General features: G+C 32.2%; 1 protein-coding gene across 8 annotated transcripts in view; it reads left to right on the top strand.

Moving 5' to 3' along the window:
- Window positions 1-12,513, top strand: part of LOC141455619 (neuroligin-4, X-linked-like) — a 577,612-nt gene that overhangs the window by 553,890 nt on the left and 11,209 nt on the right. The window lies entirely within an intron of this gene.

The raw sequence follows: 12,513 nt of genomic DNA, 5'->3' as shown, positions 1-12,513 counted from the left end.
ATGAAAGTTCACGGTTTTTCATTTTCGTTTTAGTTTACTTGGTAGCTAACCTACGGAAACATAGGTCTACCAGTTATGATGTATTTTTTCTCTAAATACTTATAGTAAAGTAATCGCCTATTTTTTCAGGCAGGGCTTAACGTCCAACTACCAATTAGGTGTCGTGGACGGAGGCGACTAGCAAACATACTTTACTGTAAATTTCTTTTTATTAACCATTAAATAAAACCCAAGGCCTAAGACTGAGAATCGAACCCAGTACCACAATACATATTAGCTTCGCAGGTCTCGCCTCTAACCGTTCAGCTACCGTGGCGCCCCTAAATACTTATATAAAACGGAGAAAAATTTATTTATATACAACTCTTATAGGCTTATTCGATACAGTTAGTAATATGAAAGTAATACTATTTTATTTTTTATTTGAAAAAACCTGATGCTTACGAGACTTGGCAACAATTTCCCGTTAGGCCGATTAGAACGGCTCAGTTCAAAAAACATTTTCCATTTATACGTAACAGTAATCACGTTACGTACGGTCATCGAAACCGGAGAAACATCCTCGTAGCTGAAAACTGCTTACTTAAAAAAAATCGGAGTATTAAATAAATGTATTTGAATGAACCACTTTATACAAAATTTCTTACGAAATTGGTTTCTTAAGTGTTTTTACCGTTATATTTGATCGGGACTAACGTGTTATATATGCGATATATATATCGTATATATATCGTATATATATATATATATATCGTATATATATATATATATATCGTATATATATATATATCGTATATATATATATATCGTATATATATATATATCGTATATATATATATATCGTATATATATATATATCGTATATATATATATATATATATATATATATATATATCGTATATATATATATATATATATATATATATATCGTATATATATATATATATATATATATCGTAGGATTGGCTGAGGAAAACAATAAGTTTTGAAAAACCTAAGGTATGTTGTGTAGTCTAATTTGCTGGTTATTGTATGTACGTTTTGTAAAAATTGGAAAGGTTGTTACGAGTTTGTCCAAAAGTTAACAGAAGTTTTTTTTTTTAATGTGTATCATTTTTAGGACGTTTCGTTTGTTTCTAGTCTAGAACTGTTGTTAGTCGAGATGACGTTTAGTAACTTGAAGTCTCCCAGCCACTGTGCAGGCTGTTGTAGTACCCACTCTAAGTTATAATGTGTCTCCTACAGAACATTTTGTCCATATCTGTCTTTCAAGCAAATTTGAATTACGTTGTTTTCTATAAAACATTTTTATTATTACAATAAATGAATTATTCTATTGTTTACTTATGTAATAATATGTGCGCAAATAAGGTGTACATATTTTAACTTTCTCTAAAACAAGTCTATTATTTAACTAAAATTGGAAACTTCTCGCAATGCTCATTGCTTTATAATTAATACAAGCCTACATTGTAGCCAAATTGTTACATAAATTGCTTCATTTTTAGCTTTAACATGCTTCTACAGCTAAAAACCATTCCATATAACTTTGTAAGCATGTACCAGCATGAACATGTCTGCTTGTTCATACATTAAAATATCCTATTTAAACATTGTAGCAATGAAAACTTTGTTACACTCTTTAAACATAAATACATTCACATATACACGCCTAAACTCTCTCATCCCTTTTATTTACAATGTTATCATTAGTTGCTGCTGCTGTTTAGGCAAAGGACTTACTTTTTCCTCTTTTTGATGCATATAAAAAGGGTACGAATCACCCTCATAGTGTCCAGGTTACAAATAATTCAAGATAACAAATTTAGGAGTAAATAGTAACAATTTTTTGTTGGTTATTTTTAATTTAATTCAAGGCGCTTCAGCATCCGAGGTTATTAACATCTGAACCTTTTTTTCAGTGTACTGCCCATCTCCAGTTAGTGTTCTCTCGATACAGTCATCACTGTCCATCATTCTTTAAGAAGCTCTAGGTAGAGAAAATCTAAGGGCCAGCTCCTAGATTCGAACAAGGGATCTCCATTCGGTACCCAGTGTACGTGACCAATGAGCTAATCTCTTTCCGTTGGTGAGAAGTAATGTTGGTAATTTTAGCGCATACTGTATACGAAGGCAAAAACCGGCAGGAGCTATTGCTTTTTTGTGCTGTTGCCCATTTTCATTTATTTTTTTTTTTTTTTATCATTCTGGACATTTGTCATATTGACTTTCTCTTAAATTTTTCTATACTTCATAACACCAAAGTTACATGCGAAGATTTTGATCATACTGACTAGAACTACCTGATCATCGTGAACGAAATAGAGATCATGAGAGCCAACTTTAAATCTTCTGGCCTTATTTTCTTCCAGATTTCTTTTCAAATTGAGCGCAGTATGAATTGAAGAGCAATAGGTACAATAAATTATGTAGTATAATAAAATAATTAGCTATTATTGTTGACTTTATTAGAATCACTCTTTTTTTTTTAATGATTTAAGGCGCGTCAACATCTAAGGTTATTGGCGCCCGGAGCTTTTTTCAGTGCACTGCCGGCCTCCGGACAGTGTTCTCTCGTTACAGACAACACTGTTCTTCACCGGACAGTGAGCTGTAAGAAGCTCCTAGGAAGAGAAAATCTAAGGGTCAGCTGCTGGATTCGAACCCGGGACCTCCGCATGGGAGTCCAGTATGCTAACCTCATAGCTAATCCCTTCCCTAGAATCATTCTTATGATCATTTAACAGAATATGTTTTGTGAATCAGCGTCCATGGTTTCATTTTTGTTATAAAGGTATTTAATCTCTAATAAATATTAAACCATTTTTACATAAAGCTCTTATTGGACTGTTACTAGCTAATTTGATTTGATTTTATGTTTTGAGTATAAAAGTTGTCTATAAATTCTTACTGTTTGTTACTATATTTAATTCACACTTGACCATTATTAATATTATACTTATATATCCTAAAAGAAAGATGTGAATTTTTCAATTAGAGGAAAATAGTGAAACATTATTAGGCTAGTTAAAGGATAACGAAGTGTGAAATAAATTGGAAGAAGGAACGAGGAACATAATGTTAGATTGAAAGGAAGCCAACAGGGAAGTTTTATTATCTTCCAATTGTAGTTAACGTTGTGCGCGCTAATGAGCACCAATTGCACTCCACCATTTACCAGCTCCTGCCTCCTAATTGGTCCCTCCAAACCAGTTTTATTCCTTTAATTCTATTTTTGGATATTGTTTGAAGAATAACAGCATTTAAGAAAATATTTTTAATTGTTGCAATGTTATATATTGAGGGATGAGAATAGATTGGGAATTTACAACTTACTGAAATGTAGCATCAATGTTCCTTCTACTAGATGGAATTATTTGTTAAAAGATTTGTAAAAAATCTACTTAGTTTTCTAGATAAAGGACTTTAATTTAATTGGAAGCTTAAAAAACTACAGCTTTTAGTTAGTATATTATTTATATTCAGAATGTGTTCTGTGATGCAAATTCTGTAAACAATGAAATAACTTCATTCTAGATTTGAGGAATCCTCTGGAGGGTTTGTATTTCATTGTAATAGGCCACCATTTTTCAGCGCTCATTAACGAAACAGCTGTTATGTGGGCGATTAGTGAATCTTTACATCAACCATCATGCTTCGTCGAATTCCAGTCTTAGCTTCCTTCAGAACATCACCTGCTCATTTTCTTGTAATTTATTTTTTAAAGGGGGGATGCTATTGGTCTAATAGTTGCTTTTTCCTCGGTATGGAAACTACAACTTTGTTTCTGAAAATCGTACGTCGGTTGCACGGCTTTCTATAGCCAGGTTTCGAAATGGCTATGTAAGAACTCATTACAATAGGCCAATCTAAGCTGTGCATTGACGTTACACAATAGCAGAATAAGACTGATGACGAAAATATCCAATTACCCTATGAAGACAGAAGTAAAAGATCGTCTAGAACTGGAGTAATCAAAAAGCATACTCAGAAAAAGAGAGAGGAATTTCAATATAATTTATGGATCTTATTCCTTTCAGTTGAATGGAAAAGTTTTTTTTAAAACAATTTTGATGAAGTAAGTTACGTTGTTGAATTTTATCGAATAAATTATACTATTTCAGATTGAAATTTCCAGTTATGTTTGTTCTGTAATCATCAGTAAACATTGTCTAGTCTAGACAAAAGATGTAACATAATATAAACTAATAATATCCATTAAGAGATAAAACAGGACCTTTTATTTCAATATTATTTTGTTATAGTCAAATGAATCAACTTCAGTTACGTCCATGGCTTGATTCATCAAATAGTTTTTAGTAATTGTTTTACTGTCACCAAGATGTAGTTGTTGGCTACTGATATATGTTGGAGTCACCGGAGTCTCTTGTAAAGAGATTATATGACCAAAAAAAAAAATTTCTATCTTATACTTCTTCTACAAAGCAACTTAGTAATAGAAACGGAACTAGTTTAAATTAGTTTATAACGGATCCTGTTTACTTGTTGGCTCTTTTTTTATAAGATCCAGGAATCGTATTGTTCTTCTGGCCACCGAATTCCTGCACCAACAGTCACAGTCTGTACAGGGTCTGGATAGCACATGTTTGGCAATGTTCTGAGACTTAGGAGCCTAATGAAAAGATTTAAGACCGGATTACATCGTCAGAGAAAACAAATTAAAGTTTCTGGTTATCCCGTTATGCTATCCTCTCTCTCTTACACTCTCGCAGACCAATTGATAAAAATCATTTTCCTGATCCTGGGGCTTTGAAACTTGTATTTTCGATGAAAATTAAAAATTTACAAAATGCAAGAATTCAATATTTCTTCTTAAGAAATATGACTAATTAAAACAATAAAAAATAGTTAAATAATTTTTTTGGGGTGAAAAAAATCAATTTAAGATCGATTATATTTTGGGACATTACTTGAGCGAGCATTCTTCTATAGCTCCCTCTAAATTTTACACGGCAAACCATATATTCTGAGCAGTAAAAAAAAGTGTATGCTAATTTTAACTATAAAGGGTAACAAAATTAATAGTGTGAGATAAGTTAGGTGACAATATTGAAATAGTTGGCCCTGTGTTGTTGTTGATAGCTAAATCAATACGTATTAGGGTGTGGTGTGTGTAGATGGCCGCACAGGCGCGGCATCAGGGCTTCTTGCCTGTTTCAGCTGCCTTAACTCCTTTGTTTTGGCGAGGCTTATCTTCAAGGCTTCAGCCACCGCCTCTTTATCTGTCTAGCAGGGCTTTCCCGGCTGTACGCCAGAAACATCTGTACTAATGCACTAATTGTACTCTCTACTCTCTACCGTAGATTGTCCAGCAACTTTTGCACATTTGGAATGGCCAGTAGAATTATTTTTACCATTCAGACCTTCCTTACGCAGTATCTATAAAAGAAAAAAGAAGTACCGAGTTTGAATTGTGTGTAACTTGGAAAAAATATAGTAAAATATTAGTACAACGTTCATTTTTTAAAGGATTAAACCTAGTTTGGTAACAATTTTTTAAAATTAAGTTGCAATGGCTAAGGTGAACTAATTCTTGGTTTTTGAAGAAGACAAGTCATGAAGCAAAGTTGCCTGAACAGCATTGGTTCAACACTGGAGTGGTCCAGGTAAAATGAAACCTAGGTGCTCCAAGGTCACTCCCTCACTGTTTTGCAACATTCTCTTCTTTCGATTAACAACTTGTGGGAGTTCAGGTAAGAAGAAACACGGCTGTATTTTCGTGGAAAGCACACGGTAGAAAACCCATGAGGTCCCGGTTACCTATAGAAACATTTTAATTATTTGCTTTCTTTATTTGAAAAGGCATCATTTCCTCAGAGGATGATTGCGATTATCTTAAATAACTAAGTTAGTTTATGATTTGTTAACTAACTGAAGTGAAATGAATGAAATTTGTAAGATATTATCAATAAAATAAAAAAACTCTCATTAAATAATTTGAACACTTTCTAAACCCAACAGAATGAACATTAATGTCTTCTTTAACATTAACGAACTGTTCATAAACAACTTTATCCTAAACTACAGTTTATTTAGTTGAATAGATACCATAACATACAAGCAACACATACCATATCCATTACCACTAGGTCTGTACTACTTGGGAAATTAAGAGCGGCCGCAAAGGTATATACTGTTATGGCTTACATAACTTGTTTCACAAACTGCTTTTAGTCCCTTGTTAGAGCTATATATTCAGTCACACTCACCTCTTATAATTTTTTTCATCCTTTCTTTTATCTCAATTCAGATAGTATTCAATTCTAAAATAATATTTCCTTTAAAAACTCACTTTCATTACTGATATTATCATCTAATTTACCTTTCAACTGATATTTCTGGTTACTTTTAAATATATTTTGGTTCATTCATCGAAACATGTTTTTTCTTCCTTTTTTTCGTCCTTTTTCTCGATTTTCACACCCACACAGTGTGTATTTTTGTTAGAAGGAGTACTTTTGCCCCATAATAAGAGCTTGTAAGAATTAGCTCTGTTTCTTTTTTTTCGAAATACCTTCGGTTTGTAACTCAACTAATCTGAGAGTGCCGAAAACCTGAAGAGAATGTTCGAATCCTTTTGGAAAACTATAGTTGAGTCTAGGTCCAAACTTTGTACTTCTAATCCTTGTCATTAGGCGCACCACACCAAGCAACAGTGTTACTGGAGTTCTCAGTCTGATTTTCTATATTAGATAATTTATAATTGTTGTTTTTCTTTCTGATTTTCTGAACTAAAATCTATTTATGCCCTTCTGAAGGCCTTGCTCGGTCCCTTAGTTATTTATTTATATTCTTTTTCTTGAAAGTTTATTATAATTTGAATTTAGTTTAGCCACTAAATAGAACTAAAAATTCCAGCGTTTTCTGCGATATTTTAAATAAAAATAAAGGAGTAAAGGTTTTTACAAATTGGTAAGAGTATCTGTATTTGTTGAATTTTCGCCAAGCATAATTTAAAAGAAAAATAAAACATTGTAAGACTATTAGATTTTTAATTGTTTGTGGAAATTCTCGGAGAAGAATTTAAAATAAAATAGACTATACCAAAAAAAGAAGTTCTTAGTTTCATTAGTAAATTGTGGTAAAAAAAAAATTAATGAAGTGTTGGCACCAGATTTTTTGTCATAATTAAAAAGAAAGTAATTATTATATGAAAGACAAAATGTAGTAATTATTTTTAATTAAATTTGGAAAATTGAACAAAACTATTTTTATGCGTAGGTATTTTTACAGTAGAGTTGGTCTGAATAATTTTAATTAATTCTGTTCAAGCTCTCACCCTCTCTCTCTAAGCCCTAACCTCCCTTCCAGATCCTCTGACTTGTTGGTTAACCCTTAATTCACTGTACATACACTTTTTCTCTCTACTCGGTTCTTTTATTTTCTCTTGTTGGGAATTTAATAGATTGAAAAAGGCAACCACATACATGTTCTTGTCCTTTAGATGGGGGATTGTATTTAGTTCATGATTAAATGCCAAATGTCAATCCACATCGAACACACTGAAGTACGTCAATACACACAATCGACTGCAAACAAGTCGTGTTGAGAAAATAAGATACTTGCTGTATCACATACTGCAGCACTTTCTGAACTCTCTTACTGGCCATCCAGTATTTTTTGTAAATAATGATATGCTAAATGTTCTAGATCCCTGTTTAACAACGCTAAAAGCATCAAGATATGCCTGGAAAGAAATTATAGCTTACAAATACTAACCGCTAGCACCTTACAACTGAATTAATAAGCAATTATTTAAAGTTATTATTGCCTAAAAACATTATTAAAAAAAACAAAAAGATTCGGTTACAGAAATATTTTCTGGTTTTCTCTTCATTGTTTAAATCTCTTCGTTTCAGATAGAAACCTTTTAAAACAGACTTTTGAACGAAAGTTTACTATCTGCAATTCTTTTCATCTGCATTATCTGGAAACAGGTGCCTGTTTTTATTATTCTTTCATCTCCTCCGTGGCGTTAAAATCTGTCATATATATATAAGTGAGTCTGCTTTAAGGTGCTGGTCCATGATGATTATTTGGTGATGAAGTCTATTTCATTTTAATGGAAAGTACTCTTGTATAAGTCCATAATAGAAAATTGAAATTCTGCGGTAAGAAATGGTCGTAATATTTTTCACACTCGATTTTTTATGAGGTCATATTCTCACGTTTCAATTTAATATTCAATTTCGCAAGCTTACCCATACCTCTACAAAACTTTCTGAATTTTCTTATAAGAATTCTTATAATTCTTAAACATACCCATATTTGATGAGGGTGGGAATTCCTTACACGAACTTGAATCTTCTAAGATCTGCAATAATCCGAACAACAGTCACCTAGAGGGTAAACAATCGAAGCACCTCTACTCTACTATCATCCCTTGAACCTGATCCAAAAGAATCTTCAAGATAAATAGTTGTTTTTAACTCCTTTGGTTGTAATTACTGTCTAAATAGATTACTTAAATTTAAATGAACAGTTCCAATTAAAACTGTATTAAGATCAACTATCCACGTTTTTTGTTTAGGAAATAAAATGAGCAAAATACTGCTATGTAGCTAATTTCGTAAATTTTACAATTAAGGCTGCATTATTAAATTAGACTAATTAAATATTATAAACAAATGTATTTCTTTTAATTTCATGGTCGTTGCTCTAATAAACTTCCTCTTTGAGGAACTTTCTTGGAAAAACAGCTTCAGCTCAATATAATTTCCCAACAAAAGGCAACCATTTATTATTAATTTTCAAAGATAATGGAAATTCTTTTTATGTCTATCTTACTTGATGAGGTAAACTCTCTCAAACTTATTTTAGTTGTTATCTCCAGATTTTCTGTTTGCTTTAAACAAACGTCTCCTAGAAATTTTGTTAGCTTTTGGCAGCTACCTCTGCAGGCTCACTTCTTTTTTTGTTTATTGGTCTCTGAGGAGGAACCTTGCCTCATGATAATTATGATTATTAGTTACATAATTTGCTCAGTATGTATAGCAATCGAAAAGTGGATGCTGAATAACGAACTACTGTGATTGTGGAGACGGTAAGGAAATCCTATTTCAAAGCACATAACGGATGCAGACGATGTGGGCATTAATTCAATGTAACTTACCCACAGGCAAACACTTCTTGTTCATCAATAAATAGGTCCACAAGAGAAGAGCATCTTGTTGGTTGCGGTGGTGTTGGTTTTGGTGGTCGCTCTCATTCATATGCAATTATCCGTCTTTTGTAAACAAACGTCCCCCCAAATTGTTTGTTACATCATCAGTCATATCTACTGCCTTATGATCTGGTACATGTTGAGGAATTCATAGAAAACCATCTGACCTTAGCTTAAACATATTTAATTCTTTTAAAAAATGATGTTATTTTTAAACCCTATCGCTGATGCAATTCTGAATTGGAATTTTACATGTACAATTACATATCCAAATATAAATTATATATATATATATATATATGAAAGTGCGTGACTTTTGTTTTTGTCGTTTTATACTAAGATTGAAAAGAAAAAGAAAGAAGAAGTGTTTTGTGCCCAAACAGGATGGAAGTAGACATGTGTATATATTAGATGTTACCTTCAATTCAACTTAATCTAGTTTTTGTCTGAGCCTTCGTAGAATCAAATTACTATCTTCTTGTCACATGTACTGCACTCTAGGCTGAGTTCCATTTTACTTCTTGCCAACCATGTACTTGTCTATTGAACAAGAAGCCATACAGTTTGGCTAGAAATCCATTTCTTACAACACAGATCCAAGGATTTTTCCTTTTCTAACCTATTTTCTCTGTACCGACTATTACTTTATTTCGTCTATTTTCTTTAGCATTTTTATTTTCCTGAACTGCAATCAGATGTGGTTTTGCTTCATGTAGAAATGTGGCAAGCAAATGAAATTTCATAACTTAGACTTCTCTGCGACATGATTTTTTTTCTTTTATTCCTTACGAAATCAGAATAAGTTGATCATTACTTTACTACCGCTTATTTCAGATACGCGTCATGTGTTACGTAAATTTTATGATTGAATGTAAATATATTTACATTAATAATTTTAATTAATGTTTGTAATTCTACACATTAATGGTTGTTTACTGACGGTTCTGATATCAACCGTAATAACTTAAATTATTTCTTTGATTATTGAGAAATTGTCATAAATTAAAAGAAATTTTTACCGATCTTATATTTATTACCTTATGACATATGAAATACATAAATGAAATGTGGCATTTAAATTTGAATATATAATATAGAAAATTAAAAACAGAAAATTACTGAATACTAATTTTTAGTGTTTTGACTGTTGATGAATTCGAATTAACCTTCCCTTAATACTCAACAAAATAATTCATTACCTGTGAACATATACTTAATTAATATTTTATAAGTTGTGCTTCTACATTATCCAATTTCCTAAAAATTAATTGCTCTAGTTTTCATTGTTTTCTTATCTCCTCTAATTGTGACTGAAGAATTCAAACTTTACTGAAATCATCTGATGTAAGGTATGATGCCTTGTAGACGTACAGGTAATCGTTAGAGATCCATCAGAAATGCTTTTATTATGTTTCTGTCCAACTTCACTCCGTCATTTTCATCAGGACTGAAAAAGAATCATTAGCCTGAATGAAAGTAACTCACAAGAATGTAGGTTTGCTATGATTCTTTGTGAATTTTACCTGATAGTATTGAGGTAGTGGTAGAATATCAAACTACTGTATACAGGAACGAGTTGGAAAAAGTAACGTACTGTTTGCAAAAAGTCCCTTATCTTCATCTTACAATAAGGTTTCTCGCTAAATAAAGAGATGTCACTACGAGTTGGGAATGAAAAGATTTAAAATCACAAATCCCTTTATCTCGGCAGTTTCTTTATGTAAAGAAGCGAGAAAAGTTGAAGTAGTGGAAAGAGCGGGCAGAAAGGCTACAAGCAGAAAAAGAATGAAAAGGGCAGAAATACTCTTGAATTGTGGGTGGTGAACAGGGAAAGCGCTTCGGGTGGAGTTTGGTCCCTGCGGTGGAGTGGAGGCCGCGACACAATTTATAGTGCCACCTCTATTGTTGCACGGCCTCAACCATGTCACCAACCGTGGCGGCGCCAAAAACAAACTTACACCTCCTTTAATTTCGTATTCATGAGTGAGAAAGTGGAGGAGCGTTAGCTTAATAGTCTCCCTTTTGCTGTTGTTCGAACGTGACTTTAGGCTGGCTCTCTGTTACATGTTGTTATAGTTGAACCACATTCATATTAACTATATTGTTTGTAAACACGCGTACATTGATAATTGTGTATCATTTGGAGTGGAATAAGAGGCTTCCATTGCAAGCAGTGAAGTAGATACATAAGTTTAAATGGTACAATTCTTAACATCATTTCCAATTTAAATTTGAATGGAAATATTGTCATATTAAAGCTGAAATTGTTGGTAGCCAGAGGATAGTTTATTGAACGTACTACCACTAACTTACTACCCATTGAGCCTCATGGAGAGATCATCTACTTAAACTCCAGGCTAAGTTTTCTCCAGTCAAGAACATAACTCCCACATTTCATCAAGAAACTTACTTTCAATAAGCTTTCAGTTTAAATCTGTTCATATATAAAATAGTTTTGATTGATTCTTCACTATGGATCTCAATATTTTTCTCAAATTAAAATAGTTGATGAATCTATAAAAGTCCTTTAAAAAAAAAACTTCCAAGAACTGTACATTTTTCGAACCCTTACAAATAAATTTTAAGATCAATATTGCAAACTAGTGTAGAAAGAAATTCGCATAGTACGCTGATAGGTTTGATTTTCTACTGTCAAGAATTTTCTGGAGTGAATAAGGTGCTTTTATGCCTTTCATCAGTATCCCAAGCACCAAGCAGTCAAGCATACATTTACTCGCAACCTTTATTTATTTGTAATGTTAAAGGGAATTAACTTTAGCAAATACTCCAGATTAACTTCTATCAAGACCAGATTATTTTTAATTTCTATTAAACCTTACTACATTCAGCGGTTCATTAAACGAGAAAAAGAAAGAATATAAACACTTATTGTTTAAAAACTAATAGACTTGCAGAAAATCTTCAGCAGAATATTGACATATTAATTTCTATTCCTTAAATGTTGGTCACTTAATTAATAATATTGATTATTATGTTATTGCTTGTACACACTGTTTATTAATAATTACACATTTGTACATCATATCGTAATCAGTGGGTACACAGTAGCGGCTCGTGCTGCTTAAGTTAAACGGTTACACATCCCCCAGTTAAAAATGAAATTAAATTTTTGTAATATTTCGTTTTAAATTATTCCCGTAACTGAATATAGCAATAAAAGAAAACAAATTGCAATGGACAGTACTGTAGAAGAGTTAATTATTATTGTTTTACTGTTTTTACTGTTAGTTAACAGTATATCCTCAGTATACTTAGGAATTGCAACCACCGCTAAAATTGTCAACGAGCTGCAAACATTAGAGAAAAAT

Source organism: Rhodnius prolixus, unplaced genomic scaffold, assembly GCF_049639745.1.
Source record: "Rhodnius prolixus isolate KJV_2025 unplaced genomic scaffold, Rpr scaffold_4, whole genome shotgun sequence".
Classification (NCBI taxonomy): domain Eukaryota; kingdom Metazoa; phylum Arthropoda; class Insecta; order Hemiptera; family Reduviidae; genus Rhodnius; species Rhodnius prolixus.
This window is presented reverse-complemented; position numbering and strand designations above follow the sequence as displayed.